Below are 16911 nucleotides of genomic sequence, written 5' to 3'. Positions count from 1 at the left end.
AAAACCTAAGCTCCAGGAGGGGATCGCGAATAGACACAGCCGCCTCTACGGGGCGGAAAACACCAGAGAGAAGAGAGCTCTCCGGCAGGCTGAAATCTGCCGGGGAAATTCCCTCCCGGAGGGGGAAATCGTTGCCATCGTCACCGTCATCAAGCTGGACTTCATTGGGATCATCATCATCATCATCTCCACCATCGACACCGTCATCTCCACCGCTGCACCTCGTCTCCGCTGTAACATCTAGGGTTGAATCTTGATTATTTCATAGGGGAAACTCTCCCGGTGTTGATTACTCCTTGTTATTGATGCTATTGAGTGAAACCGTTGAACCAAGGTTTATGTTCAGATTGTTATTCATCATCATATCACCTCTGATCATGTTCCATATTATGTCTTGTGAGTAGTTCGTTTAGTTCTTGAGGACATGGGTGAAGTCTAAATGTTAGTAGTGAACTATGTTGAGTAATATTTAATGGTTTGATATTTAAGTTGTGGTGTTATTCTTCTAGTGGTGTCATGTGAACGTCGACTACATGATACTTCACCTTTATGGGCCTAGGGGAATGTATCTTGTATTCGTTTGCTAATTGTGGGGTTGCCGGAGTGACAGCAACCTGAACCCCCGTTGGTATATCGATGCATGAGGGATAGCAGGATCTCAGAGTTTAAGGCTGTGGTTAGATTTATCTTAATTACTTTCTTGTATTTGCGGATGCTTGCAAGGGGTTTAATCACAAGTATGTATTAGTCCTAGGAAGGGCGGTGCATTAGCATAGGTTCACCCACACAACACTTATCAAAACAATGAAGATTAATCAACTATATGAAGCGAAAGCACTAGACTAAATACCCGTGTGTCCTCGAGAACGTTTGGTCATTATAAGTAAACAAACCGGCTTGTCCTTTGTGCTAAAAAGGATTGGGCCACTCGCTGCAATTATTACTCTCGCATTTTACTTACTCGTACTTTATTTATCTGCTATATCAAAACCCCCTGAAAACTTGTCTGTGAGCATTTACAGTGAATCCTTCATCGAAACTGCTTGTCAACACCTTCTGCTCCTCGTTGGGTTCGACACTCTTATTTATCGAAAGTACTACGATACACCGCCTATACTTGTGGGTCATCACCGCTTTACCAGACAGCGATATAGAGAATAGTTTCTTCCTAACTTCATCCATAGAAATACCTGCACACTTGAATAATCCGCATAATTCATGTAAAAACAGTAAATGATCTCCAGGATGGACAGTTCCATCCCCTTCATAGCGGTTATCCACAACGCGTTCAATAATTTTCATAGGTATTTTATATGGAATCACTTTCTCACCTGGCGCCTCATCCACTACCTTTGCAGTAGTACTAGATTTTCCAAATAGGAATTCAAGAGAAGATCTCTCCATAATGAATTATAGCAGCAGGCAGAAATAAAAAACAGCACGTACAGTAAAAGTTTTTCTTACCAATTCCACTTACCAATAGCGCTTCACTCCCCGGCAACGGCGCCAGAAAAAAGTCTTGATGACCCACAAGTATAGGGGGTGTATCGTAGTACTTTCGATAAATAAGAGTGTCGAACCCAACGAGGAGCAGAAGGTGTTGACAAGCAGTTTCGATAAAGGATTCACTGTAAATGCTCACAGACAAGTGTTCAGGGGGTTTTGATATAGCAGATAAATAAAATACAAGTAAGTAAAATGCGGGAATAATAATTGCAGCAAGTGGCCCAATCCTTTTTAGCACAAAGGACAAGCCGGTTTGTTTACTTATGATGACCAAACGTTCTTGAGGACACACGGGAATTTAGTCTAGTGCTTTCGCTTCATATAGTTGATTAATCTTCATTGTTTTGATAAGTGTTGTGTGGGTGAACCTATGCTAATGCACCGCCCTTCCTAGGACTAATACATACTTGTGATTAAACCCCTTGCAAGCATCCGCAAATACAAGAAAGTAATTAAGATAAATCTAACTACAGCCTTAAACTCTGAGATCCTGCTATCCCTCATGCATCGATATACCAACGGGGGTTCAGGTTGCTGTCACTCCGGCAACCCCACAATTAGCAAACGAATACAAGATGCATTCCCCTAGGCCCATAAAGGTGAAGTATCATGTAGTCGACGTTCACATGACACCACTAGAAGAATAACACCACAACTTAAATATCAAACCATTAAATATTACTCAACATAGTTCACTACTAACATTTAGACTTCACCCATGTCCTCAAGAACTAAACGAACTACTCACAAGACATCATATGGAACATGATCAGAGGTGATATGATGATGAATAACAATCTGAACATAAACCTTGATTCAATGATTTCACTCAATAGCATCAATAACAAGGAGTAATCAACACCGGAAGAGTTTCCCCTATGAAATAATCAAGATTCAACCCTAGATGTTACAGCGGATACGAGGTGCAGTGGTGGAGATGACGGTGTCAGTGGTGGAGATGATGATGATAATGATGATCCCAATGAAGTCCAGCTCGATGACGGTGATGATGGCGACGATTTCCCCCTCCGGGAAGGAATTTCCCCGGCAGATTTCAGCCTGCCGGAGAGCTCTTTTCTCTCTGGTGTTTTCCGCCCCGTGGAGGCGGCTATGACCCTCCTCGATGTTCTGTCGCACCTTAGGGTTTTCGGGAGATGAAGTACGCGAAAGGGCGATGGCCGAGGGGGTCGTGGGCCTCCCTCCCCACATGGCGGCGCGCCAGCCCTTGGGGCCGCGCCGGCCTATGGGGAGGGCCCATGGCGGCCCTCCTCGGCCTCCCCTTTTGGCTGGCTCCGTCATCTGGAAAAATAGGAGCTTCGGTATATTTTCCGTCAATTGTTGATCTTCAGAAATATTGTATCCTGACGATGCTTTTTCCAGCAGAATCCTGACTCCGGTGAGTAATTCTCCAATAATCATGAAACATGCAAAATAGGTGAAATAACATAAGTATCATCTCTAAATATGAAATATATCAATGAATAACAGTAAATTATGATATAAAATAGTGATGCAAAATGGACGTATCAGTGCGCACCCCGGAAGATAACACCTCCCAGTGCCACCCCGGCAGAGCCTAGTCCCGGACCTCCCCCATCAGCAGCATCTGGTCCAGAACGGTCCCAGCTCCACGACGCGGCGGGCACGGCATCGTAGCTATGCAAACTAAATAATATATGTACTAACATAATTTAAAAAATATAATATTGAATTTGAATAACTTATGAATATATATTACTAACAAATATTACTACTTATTTTCACTACTTTTTTCTAACATATACATTTTTATCTAACTAATATTTCTAACTAATTTTTCTAACTAATACCATTAATTTTATATAAATTTCACTACTTTTTATCTAACAAAAATTTTCTAACTATTATTTCTAACTAGTTTTTCTAACTAATACTACTACTTTTATATAAATACTACTACGTTTTATCTAACAAAAAATTTCTAACTAATTTTTCTGGGTTTTTCTGGGTTCCAAGCTGGGGAACTGGTTTCCCTTCTACCTTTCTTTTTTCCCACCGCTCTTTTGCTACCACAGTGGACTTGCGAATAGAGCGGTCATAGTTCGATGAAAGAGTTGGCTCAGGTTGATGAAGGTACTTCAGCATTTTCAACTTTGTTTCCTTAGATATAGGCGGCTCGGGCTCAGGATGGGGCTTTTTCTTGCCAAATTTCCATTTCAGGTATTGTTCCTTTGCGATCTTGTCATTTTCATCCTCTGTATAGTCGTAAGGTCTCTTGGGAGGAACCTTAGGTAGTCTTGGGAGGGGCTCTTGTCGGCATTGCGGTGATCAGTTACGACTCATTGCCGGAGCGATCCGTTTTTTTCTCTTGGACTTAGTGGTGGGCTGCGGCGGCGGAGAAGGCTCACGCGGCGGCGGAGAAGGCTGGCGCGATGGAAACGGCTGACGCACTGGAGACGACTGCATCGGTGGAGAATGCTGGCTCGGTGGAGACCTTGTTGGCGCCGTCCAACCCGGAATCACAATGAATTCCTTTGGCCATAGAACTGTAGTGTTCTTGGCTTCTCCCAGCTCTAGCAAATCCCCTTCACCGGCAGGGTGGTCAAGCTTCAGCGGCCCATACCCATCCATAACTTGATCCACCCTGGCAACAGCGTAGCCATGTGGAACCGGTCTGCAGTGGTATCTTTGATCAGGTGCTGGCGGTAAGACATAGCCGATCGCCGCCTTGAGCGATAAGTAGCCCATCACTTTGACATGTAGCTCACAAGGTGTCGACTCTGTGATATGATCCACAGGGTAGCGAGGAGCCATCTGCGGATCCACAGGGGAGCGAGGAGCCATCGGCGGATCCACAGGGTAGCGAGGAGCCATCTGCGGATCCACATCTGCATCATCACCCGGCAGCTCCGTGGAAGCCACGCTGCTTTTCCGCTGAGATCCCTGGCCGCTAGCATCGAATGCAGCTTCTTCAATCTGCAGATTAGCTTGAGGTTGGGTGACCGACCCTGACATTATCAGCCTCACTTGCTCCTCTAGCTTAGAAACGCGTTCTTGAACCACATCCTTTTTCCTCTGACGGCTTCTATCGGGATATTTCTTCGTTTCTACAGGAAACCCAATACACCACGGCTTGCCACCTGGTATGGTTCGTGTTCGTCCTGGGTGTTCAGGATTCCCAAGGGCGCGTGCGAGCTGGTACTTCTCTCTTTCGGGACGGAACTTCCCCTCTTCAACTTCCTTTGCAACATTTCTAAAGGCTTCGATGGGAAGTGGGTTTTTCTTATGTCTTGGTGTATATATACATTTTCCTTCTGCGTTCAACTTGCGCCCATGCGCGTAAAACCAATCTCTTGACCGCTGGTTCCATTTCCGAACCTCTGGCTGGATCCCATGTTCAATTAGGTCGTTCTCCCATTTCTCCCACATAGGCCTGCCAGCCTTGTAGCCTCCTCGCCCCATGGTATGGAAGTACATCTTATTAGCAGCATTTTTCTTATTGGTGACTGACCTTTTCTTTGCCCTCTCCGATGTTTTGTACTTCACAAATTCCTCCTATTGGTCTTTTATCTTCTCATAGGGGCCATTGAAATCCGGAGTCTTTTTTTCCTTGACAAACATGTTGTCCAATTTCTTCATGTAATCGTTGAACTGTATTGCCATCTTCTTAAGAGCCCACTTCTTGACTCTTCGCTGTACGATATTCAGCTCGGGATCCTCAGGGTCTGGCCTGTCATTCTCACATTCAGAGTCAGTTGGCTCCGGTAAGATGAAATTTACCAGGAGCTTCCTAAACATCAGATTTTTGGATCTCGTGTCGACATAAGTAACTCCTTCCTCCTTTGCAGGTTTCTTCCATTCCTGAGTGGTGATTGGGATGGTGTCCCTAACAATAACTCCGCATTGACTTACAAACTTTTTTGCGTGAGCCTTGGGAGAAATCGGTTCACCATCTTCAGCGATTTCCGTGATGGTGCACCTTTCATGGTCTTCCATCTTTCTGGCCGTGCCTCGTTTAGTTCTGCCAGTAGAGTTTGTTGATCGGGAGGTCTAAAAGAAGAAACAACATTAATATATGTATCTGCACAAATCTGGAGGCTTGGTTAATTAATATATATACACCTCGGCGCCGTGAGCTTCTCCCTCATCGGAGTCATCACCTTCTCCCTCACTGGAGCCATCTCCACGGTGGTCTTGCTCACCTCCCTCACCGGAGCCGTCTCCATGGTTTTGCTCGTCTCCCTCGCCGGATTGGTTCAGGTAAAGAGAGGTGATATCGTCATCATCACGGATAATGTCCTCAATAATGTATTCCTTTTCTAGGTCCCGTTCCATAGTTTCTGCAAAGACTTACAAGTTATTCTAATGCTATAAACACAACGAAGCAGTAATTAAGGATAATGCTCAATACATGATCAAATATTAGAGTTACACATACATATATGTACTAATTAAGGATAATGCTCAATACATAATCAAAGATCTGAGTTACACATATAGCTCGATCGGGTCCATTTTTATTTAACCCTAATACATCCGTACAACCTCTCAACGACGCCGACCGGGTCCTGAGCCGCGCCGGCAGAACACCCAAAGCCACGGAACAATAATAGAATCATAGCTAATGCGAGATCCCTGCATAACTGACCATCCGGTCCTATACATGGTGTCTAACGTATACATGTAACGGCGAACGTGCTCGTCCTCCTCTCTAATGCGCTGAGCTACCACCTCCTGCGGGGCCGGCTCCCTCTGAAATGACCGTGGCCCACGCGACCTCCACCAGAGAATATCCGGGTCGATGACGGGACCCGGATTCCGCACCAAGGTGCGCGCCCCGGAAGATAACACCTCCCAGTGCCCCCCCGGTGGAGCCCAGTCCCGAACCTCCCCCATCAGCAGCATCTGGTCAAAAACTGTCCTAACTCCAGGACGCGGCGGGCGCGGCATCGTATGCAAACTAACAAATATAATATTGAATTTGAATAAATTACTTATGAATATATATTACTAACAAATATTACTACTTTTTTCTAACATATACATTTTTATCTAACAAATATTTCTAACATATAAATTTCACTACTTTTTATCTAACAAAAACTTTCTAACTAATATTACTAACAAAAAATTTCTAACTAATATTACTAACAAAAAAAATTCTAACTTTCTAACTAAATAAACCTAACTAAATTTTCTAACTAAAATTTTCTAACTAAATCTAACTAAATTATCTAACTAAAATTTCCTAACTAATTAAATCTAACTAAATTATCTAACTAAAATTTCCTAACTAAATTTTCCTAACTAAATTTTCCTAACTAAAATTTTATCTAACTTAATTATCTAACTAAATCTAACTATTAAAAAAAATAAAAATAAAAGGAGAAGAGTTGGCCGGCGCCTCACCTTTGCCGGCCGGGCCGGAGAAGCCGGTGACGGAGGCGGGCGGCGCGGGAGGAGGACGCGACGGGCGCGGGCGGAAGGAGACAGGCGGCGGCGGGAGCAGGCCGGAGGCGGCGGGCGGAGGAGGGGTGGCGGCGCGGATGAGCGGAGGAGGCCGGCCGGAGAGCTATGTGCGGCGCGGGAGGAGGAGGAGGCGCGCGGGCGGAGGAGGAGGCGGCGGCGCGGGTGGGCGGCGCGGGAGGCCGGTGGGCGGTGGCGCGGGAGTTGGGTGGACGGCGGCGGGCGTGTGAATTTTTGGCAGCCTGCCGGCGTCCAAACACTCCTCGCGCAAATTGGGGAAGAAGAGGGTGGCGCGCGGCAGTTATAGTTGGGAGCTTTTGCACCGGTTCGTGGCTGGAAGCGGTGCAAAAGAACCCTTTTGCACCGGTTCCAGCCATGAACCGGTGCAAAAGGCCAAAATTTTGGCTGCCTTTTGGGTTCTTCCCGCCTTTTTTTTGGTGTTTCGCGCGGGATAGGTTCCTGCCACGATGCTGATACGTCCAAAACGTATCTACTTTCCCGAACACTTTTGCTATTGTTTTGCCTCTAATTTGTGTATTTTGGATACAACTAACACGGATTAACGTTGTTTTCAGCAGAATTGCCCTGGTGTCTTATTTTTGTGCAGAAAATCAACTTTCAGGAAAATCTCCGGAAATAATTGCAATGGGCCTATTTTCACAGAAGACTTACGGAGCCAGAAGACGAGACGGAGGGGGGCCACGAGGTGCGCACACCACCTGGCGGCGCGGTGGGCCCCTGGGCCGCGCCGCCCTATAGTGGCGACGCCTCGGGCAGCCCCCGACGCTCCCCTCTGGACTACTTAAGGCCTTTGACCTAAAAACACACGGGGGTTCGACCAATTTTACGAGAAGACATCCAGAACTCCGCCACCGTCGCGAAACCCAATCTCGGGATCAGAAACTCCGTTCTGGCACCCTGCCGGGACGGGGAATTGGAGGAGATCATCGCCATCATCGCCACCGACGCCTCTCCATCAACCATCCATGCTTCCCCCATCCATGTGTGAGTAATTCCCCCGCTGTAGGCTGAAGGGGATGGTAGGGATTGGATGAGATTGTTCATGTAATAGTCATAAGATTGTTAGGGCATGGTGCCTAGTATCCATGTTGGTACTTTTATGATATTGTTGCAACTTGTTATGCTTAATGCTTGTTACTAGGGCCCGAGTGCCATGATTTCAGATCTGAACATGTTATTGATCCATGATGATATTCATTGTTTTATGATCTTACCTGCAAGTTGTATACACATATTGCTGTCCGGAACCCGAGGCCCCAAAGTGACAGAAATTGGGACAACCGGAGGGGAAGGCTGTGATATGAGGATCACATGTGTTCACGGAGTGTTAATGCTTTGCTCCGGTACTCTATTAAAAGGAGTACCTTAATTACCAGTAGTTTCCCTAGAGGCCCGGCTGCCACCGGCTGGTAGGACAAAAGATGTTGTGCAAGTTTCTCATTGCGAGCACGTATGACTATATACAGAACGCATGCCTATGGTTATTTAGTACTTGGATACTGTTTTATTATTATCTGCAAATGCCTTGTCTTGATTATTACATGAGTTATCTTATCCATGCAGCGCCCATTCATCCATCCCTATGCCTACAGTATTTTAATCCTGCTGTTTACTATAATCATTACTGCTGTCTTTATTACACTGCTGCTTATATTTCACTACTGCTACTGCTATAAAACTGTTGCTACTGATAAACTCTTGCGAGCAAGTCTGTTTCCAGGTGCAGCTGAATTGACAACTCCGCTGTTAAGGCTTACAAATATTATTTGGCTCCCCTTGTGTCGAATCAATAAATTGGGTTTTACTTCCCTCGAAGACTGTTGCGATCCCCTATACTTGTGGGTCATCAGATGCCGCGCGGAATAGGTTTCCGCCACACGACGCCGCGCGGGATATTTTCCCGCCACGCGACGCCGCGCGGGATATTTTCCCGCCCCGACGTGCAGCGCGGAGATTTCCTGCCTACACGCCCTCTATAAATAGTACGTCCCCGTCTCTCCCACTTCACTCATCACTGAACCCTAGCCCATTTCACAATGCCCCCAAAGCCGCACCCGCCGCCGGTGGAGGTGGACCCACAGCTCGCGGAGATAGAGGAGTGGGAGGAGCTGTAGCAGCAGCTGCGGCAGGAGGCGGCAGCCAGGAGGGCAGCAGCGGATGAGGTGGACCCGCAGCTCGCAGAGATAGAGGAGTGGGAGGAGGCGGCGCTAGCGGCTACCATAGAAGCATTTGAGAGGCAGAGTCTCCAGGAGCTGCATAAGCGGCCGCGTGTGGCGGATCTGGATAGTGAGGAGATGCATAAGCGTCGTCGTGAGGAGGAGCTGTAGCAGCAGCTGCGGCAGGAGGCGGCAGCCACAAGGGCAGTAGCGGATGCGCGGAAGAACTAGTAGAAGTTCTTATTTTAGTTTAAATTTAGTTAATGTATCTTGTTAAATTTCAATAAAGTCGTTGTCGTTGTTTTAGTTTAAATTTGGATAATTGCATACATCACAAAAAATCCTTCACAATATGAGCTATCGTGTTCGAGGTTTCATGGCATTTAGGTCAAACGACCAATGTTACTGATAGAATCGTGACATAGTTTGTGATAATGTATCCATATTGTGCACACATGTGCATCTTGGGATGTCTTACGATGTTGCAGGAGGAAGTTTTCCTTTTCATCGCACGAAAATCCATTTTCCATTTTCGAGGTGCCAAAAAGGGGGTCTTTTGTGAAGCAACCACCAAATTAAAGTTTCACACTGGTACCAACACATTTTTCAAAAATACTAGACCACCTAAGATAGATAATTTCCCAACCGGCGTATCTGGAACCTTTCCGTCCACCCCTCGTGAAAAAGACAAATTCCTGCCGAATCGGCAGGAGGCCGGCCAGATTTGAACTACATGCACATGATATAATGCTCAAGATTTTTTGTAAAAATATTTATTGGGTTCACAACATGCTATTTCATCAGAGATCCAGTGAAAGTTTAGCGAAACTCCGCCCCGAGTGAAGGATCTTCATGCCCGCCGTTTTGAATATAGTTTGAAACGAGCATAAAAAATTCAAAAACAATTCAAACAATGCGAAACCTTCGCGTGCTGTCATATTATGTGTCATAATTGCAAGGAAAAATAATAAACTTGGATAATTGCATACATCACAAAAACTCCTTCACAATATGATCTATCATGTTCGAGGTTTCATGGCATTTAGGTCAAACGACCAATGTTACTGATAGAATCGCGACATAGTTTGTGATAATTTATCCATATTGTGCACACATGTGCATCTTGGGATGTCTTACGATGTTGCAGGAGGAAGTTTTCCTTTTCATCGCACGAAAAATCAATTTTCCATTTTCGAGGTGCCGAAAAGGGGGTGTTTTGTGAAGCAACCACAAAATTAAAGTTTCACACTGGTACCAACACATTTTTCAAAAATACTAGACCACCTAAGATGGATAATTTCCCAACCGGTGTATCTGGAACCTTTCCGTCCACCCCTCGTGAAAAAGACAAATTCCTGCCGAATCGGTAGGAGGCCGGCCAGATTTGAACTATAGGCACATGATATAATGCTCAAGATTTTTTGTAAAAATATTTATTGGGTTCACAACATGCTATTTCATCAGAGATCCAGTGAAAGTTTAGCGAAACTCCGCCCCGAGCGAAGGATCTTCATGCCCGCCGCTTTGAATATAGTTTGATACGAGCATAAAAAATTCAAAAACGATCCAAACAACGCGAAACCTTCGCGTGCTGTCATATTATGTGTCATAGTTGCAAGGAAAAATAATAAACTTGGATAATTGCATACATCACAAAAAATCCTTCACAATATGAGCTATCGTGTTCGAGGTTTCATGGCATTTAGGTCAAACGACCAATGTTACTGATAGAATCGCGACATAGTTTGTGATAATGTATCCATATTGTGCACACATGTGCATCTTGGGATGTCTTACGATGTTGCAGGAGGCAGTTTTCCTTTTCATCCCACAAAGCAACCACCAAATTAAAGTTTCACACTGGTACCAACACATTTTTCAAAAATACTAGACCACCTAAGATGGATAATTTGACAACCAGTGTATCTGGAACCTTTCTGTCCACCCCTCGTGAAAAAGACAAATTCCTGCCGAATCGGTAGGAGGCCGGCCAGATTTGAACTACATGCACATGATATAATGCTCAAGATTTTTTGTAAAAATATTTATTGGGTTCACAACATGCTATTTCATCAGAGATCCAGTGAAAGTTTAGCGAAACTCCGCCCCGAGCGAAGGATCTTCATGCCCGCCGTTTTTAATACAGTTTGAAACGAGCATAAAAAATTCAAAAACGATCCAAACAACGCGAAACCTTCGCGTGCTGTCATATTATGTGTCATAGTTGCAAGGAAAAATAATAAACTTGGATAATTGCATACATCACAAAAAATCCTTCACAATATGAGCTATCGTGTTCGAGGTTTCGTGGCATTTAGGTCAAACGACCAATGTTACTGATACATCAGAATAAATGCTTCACAATATGAGCTCAAGGTACAGGATAATAATACATTATGATCGCTTCGACCGTAACCATGGAGCATCTTCAGCATTTAACGCGATGGTTGGGTCAATGTTCACTGTGAAGGGCGGAATTTCAGCAAACTTTTTATAATCTTCTGACATGTCTGTCTTGTCCTCGACTCCCACGATGGTTCTTTCCCCTGAAAGAACTATGTGACGCTTTGGCTCATCGGATGAGCTCGTTTCCTTATGTTTTCTTTTCTTCGGTCTGGAGGACATGTCCTTCACATAGAAAACCTGAGCCACATCATTGGCTAGGACGAATGGTTCGTCTCTGTAACCAAGATTGTTGAGATCCACTGTTGTCATTCCATATAGCTGGTATACCTTTACCCCTTTTCCATCCAGCTTGACCCATTTGCACCGAAACAAAGGGATCTTAAAAGAAGGTCCATAGTCAAGTTCCCATATCTCCTCTATGTAACCATAATATGTGTCCTTTTTCCCACTGTTAGTGTTTGTTGCATCAATGCGGACACCACTGTTTTGGTTGGTGCTCTTTTTATCTTGGGCGATCGTGTAGAAGGTATTTCCATTTATCTCGTAACCCTGGAAAGTCACTACAGTCGAAGATGGTGACCCGGCCAACAAGTACAACTGATCTCCAATATCGTTGTTATTAATGAGATGTGTTCGCAGCCAACCGCTGAATCTCTGCATATGTTTATGTGTAATCCAGTCTTCTGACTGCCCCGGGTGTTGGGAGCGTACAATATTCTTGTGTTCAGTGATATACGGGGCCACCAAGGTGGAACTTTGTAGAACTGTATAGTGTGTTTGAGTGAAAGAAATCCCATCCCTACATATCATTGATTTCCTTCCTAGCGTGCCTTTTCCACTTAGTCTCCCCTCATGCCGTGATTCAGGAACACCAATCGACTTAAGATCAGGAATAAAGTCAACACAGAACTCAATGACCTCCTCTGTTCCATAGCCCTTGGAGATGCATCCTTCTGGCCTAGCACGGTTATGAACATATTTCTTTAAGACCCCCATGAACCTCTCGAAGGGCAACATATTGTGTAGAAATACAGGACCGAGAATGGCAATCTCTTCGACAAGGTGAACCAGGAGATGCGTCATAATATTGAAGAAAGATGGTGGAAATACCAACTCAAAACTAACAAGACATTGCACCACATCCTTCTGTAACCTTGGCTGCAGACTAGCTAGATCGATTACCTTCTGAGATATTGCATTGAGGAATGCACATAGCTTCACAATAGGTATTCGAACATTTTCCGGCAGAAGCCCCCTTAGTGCAACCGAAAGCAACTGCGTCATAATAATGTGGCAGTCATGCGACTTCAGGTTTTGGAATTTTTTCTCTGCCATATTTATAATTCCCTTTATATTTGATGAGAAGCCAGATGGCACCTTGATACTGTAAAGGACATCAAAAAAGATTTCCTTCTCTACTTTGTTAAGAGCGTAGCTGGCAGGACTTAAGCGACTCCCTGTATCCGTCTTGTAATTCTGTTCTTGCTTGTTTTTTGGGACTTTCATACGATACTGGTCCTCCCGTGCTTCTGGTGTATCTTTTGTCTTCCCATACACACCTAAGAAGCCTAGCAGGTTCACGCAAAGATTCTTCGTCACGTGCATCACATCGATTGAAGAGCGGACCTCTAGGACTTTCCAATATGGTAGCTCCCAAAATATAGATTTTTTCTTCCACATGGGTGCGTGTCCGGTAGCGACGTCATTCGGAACAGATTGACCGCTAGGACCCTTTCCAAAGATTACTTTTATATCCTTGACCATATCAAGTAAAGCATCACCGGTACGGAGTTCAGGCTTCTCCCGGTGATCTGCCTCACCTCCTAAATGATTGCCTTTCTTTCTAACGGGGTGCCTCTTTGAAAGAAATCGACGATGCCCCAGGTACACAACCTTCTTACATTTATTTAAATATGCACCTTCGGTCTCATCTAAATAGTGCGTGCATGCATTGTATCCCTTGTTTGTCTGTCCTGAAAGGTTACTAAGAGCAGGCCAATCATTGATGGTCACAAAAAGCAACGCTCGTAGGTTAAATGACTCCTGTTTGTGCTCATCCCATGCATGTAAACCTGGTTTGGCCCACAACTGTAAGAGTTCTTCAAATAATGGCCATAGGTACACATCAATATCGTTGCCGGGTTGCTTTGGGCCTTGGATGAGCACTGGCATCATAATGAACTTCCGCTTCATGCACAACCAAGGCGGAAGGTTATAGATACATAGAGTTATAGGCCAGGTGCTATGACTACAGCTCTGCTCCCCAAAAGGATTCATTCCATCTGTACTTAGACCAAACCTTAAGTTCCTCGCGTCACCTGCAAAGTCCGGGAACTCTCTATCGATTTTCCTCCACTACGACCCATCAGCGGGGTGTCTCAGAATCTCGTCTTTCTTACGGTCTTCTTTGTGCCATCGTAACAACCTGGCATGCTCTTTATTTCTGAACAGACGTTTCAACTGTGGTATTATAGGAGCATACCACATAACCTTGGCAGGAACCCTCTTCCTGGGGGGCTCGCACTGAACATCACCAGGGTCATCTCGCCTGATCTTATGCCGCAATGAAGTGCATACCGGGCATTTTTCCAATTTTTCGTACTCAGCGCGGTAGAGGATGCAGTCATTAATGCATGCATGTATCTTCAGCACCTCTAATCCTAGAGGGCAGAGAACCTTCTTTGCTTCGTACGTACTGTCAGATAATTCGTTATCCTTTGGAAACCTCCTCTTCATTATTTTCAGTAACTTCTCAAATGGCTTGTCACATATACCAGCCTCTGCCTTCCATTGCAGCAACTCCAGTGTGGCATCGAGCTTTGTGTTGCCATCTTCGCAATTTGTATATAACTTTTTTTTGTGATCATCTAACATGCCCTTTAACTTTCGCTTCTCGTTTTCAGTTTCTGCTTCTCTGTGTGCATCAGCGATGGCCCGACGAAGATCATCATCAACGGGCTCATCTGATGCCTCTTCATCTTCACCTCCTCCTGCCTCTTCATCTTCAGCTCCTCCTGCCTCTTCATCTTCATCATGCCCAGTTGCAGTATCACCGTAGTTAGGGTACATATCATCATCCTCTTCTCCTTCTTCGTTGTCTTCCATCATAACCCCTCTTTCTCCATGCTTGGTCCAACAATTATAGCTGGGCATGAAACCTTTCCAAAGCAGGTGGGAGTGAATGACTTGCCATTCAGGGTATTGCTTCAAGTTCCGGCAAATAACACATGGACAACATATAAAACCATCCGCCTGTAGGTTTTCCGTAGCCACACGGATAAAATCTTCCAGGCCCGAAGTGAACTCCGATAGGCGTCGGTCAACGTACATCCATTGCCGCCAGTTCATCTACATCAAATAATTAAGTTTATCAAAAAACCATACAAAACATCATAATATATAAATAGTGGAAATTACCACCGTACAAATAAAAGGGTAAAGTTGCTTAACCTTGATAGAGGAGGAAAGAAAGAGGAGAAAGCTTAAGTGTCACTTCGGCACCTCATATCATTGTTGTTTTGTGTGAAATCAAGCAGCATCATTCTCTCTGACATTTCATCGAGCACCTCATGTGCATGGCAAAGAAAAGCAAGCAAGCAAGCAAGCACTCAACCCACACACCTTCCACCAAGAAAAAATGAAGTGAGGGGGCTAGTTGGGGGTGAACTGAATATATAGGGCAAAGGGAGCTGGTATCTTTAGCACCGGTTCGTGACACGAACCGGTGCTAAAGGTTTCGCGTGAAACCTTTAGCACCGGTTCGTGTCACGAACCGGTGCTAATGCCGCCGCTGGTCCCTGGATGTCCAGACCGCACGAACCGGTGCTAATGACCCCCTTTAGCATCAGTTCGTGCCAAATCCGATGCTAAAGCTCTTTGGAGCAAAAAATCAAAGCCCTTGTTTCTACTAGTGCTACCAAGTTTCATGAGACCGGGGGCAACCAACTTAACAGGTCAGAAAGCACTATCAGATGTTATTGTATAAGCAAAATAGTGGAAAAGGAAAAGAAAACCCCCTAATTTATGGATTGCCAACATGTTGAAAATGATTTTTTGTTTTCGTTCATGTCAAGAAAACGTGAAACAAAGGATAAATTGTATATGAATTAAAATGGTGATCAAACCCCCCTGAATCAAATAAAGTTCCATTTACTAACATTGGTATACCACTAGTAGAAAACCTCTCATCCATCTAAGCCTTTAGTACCGGTTCCCTTACGAACCGGTACTAAAGGGGGCATTAATACCGGTTCCGTGCGTGGGACATCAATACCGGTTCGTTATGGACCTTTAATACCGGTTCGTAACAGGAACCGGTATTAAAGGGTTTGGGCCCGATTTCCAGGCGGTGGTGGGGCCAGGGTTGCACCTTTAGTACCGGTTCGTGTAAGGAACCGGTACTAAAGGGTCTGTGCCTATATGATCGCGCGGCAGCGCCCAGCTCCCTGCATATCTCATTCTCACTTCTCCTCTCACATTTCCAAATATTCTCCACCTCTCACACTCCAATAATCTTTATTTTTCTCCACCATTTTAACAAGATTAACGGCATACATCTATCCAAGGGTTAGCAATATCATCCTTCCTTCCGGCGTTCCTAATTTAGCTCAGTTCTTTGGTAGTTTTAACTCGTACTATTTTTGTAGTGCAAGCAAGGTGTTCGATTAAATGCCTAAGTTAGTGATTTTATTTTTTTATATGCAATTTGAGCTGAAATTATGGTATGTTTTGTAGGTTTTAATTAGTATCATCCCCGTCCTTACATTGTCGATCGCCAGCGTCGTCCCCTAGCTTAAGACGGCGGTACCACCTCGGTGAGCCTCTTCTTTTATAAAAAACAATTAGTTTTATGTGATGAACTTGAATATTAATTAAGTTGGTCACTCATATATCCATGATGTTGTGTACTTAATGATTTTTGATATACATATAAAATGCAGATGAGTCGACAATGGATGTACGGTGACCGGTGCCATCCCGAGTTCATTACTGGCATGCATTATTTTCTCAACGTGGCTGAGGCAAACAAAGCGGTCGAATGGTTTCATATATTGTCCATGTAGTTCCTGTAAGAATATGAAGGATTACTCTACCTCGAAGACCCTTCATGTCCACCTGCTGGAGAATGGTTTCATGCCCAGCTATAATTGTTGGACCAAGCACGGAGAAAGAGGGGTTATATTGGAAGACAACGAAGAAGAAGAGGATAGTGACAACTATCCCTTATTCACTGAAGACGGTGGTAGAATGGGGGAAGACGAAGCTGAAGAAGAGCTCATTTTCGATGAGCCGATTTTTGATGACCCGGATGACGATTTGGGTCGGGCCATTCTTGATGCGAAGATGAACTGCGGAAATGAAAAGGAGAGGTTGAAGT

At 44.7% G+C, this 16911-nt stretch overlaps 1 pseudogene; it reads right to left on the bottom strand.

The window, feature by feature from the left end:
* Window positions 1-11522: 11522 nt before the first annotated feature.
* Window positions 11523-14882, bottom strand: LOC139832739 (uncharacterized; annotated as a pseudogene).
* Window positions 14883-16911: the final 2029 nt, after the last annotated feature.

Source organism: Lolium perenne, chromosome 6, assembly GCF_019359855.2.
Source record: "Lolium perenne isolate Kyuss_39 chromosome 6, Kyuss_2.0, whole genome shotgun sequence".
Taxonomy (NCBI): domain Eukaryota; kingdom Viridiplantae; phylum Streptophyta; class Magnoliopsida; order Poales; family Poaceae; genus Lolium; species Lolium perenne.
This window is presented reverse-complemented; position numbering and strand designations above follow the sequence as displayed.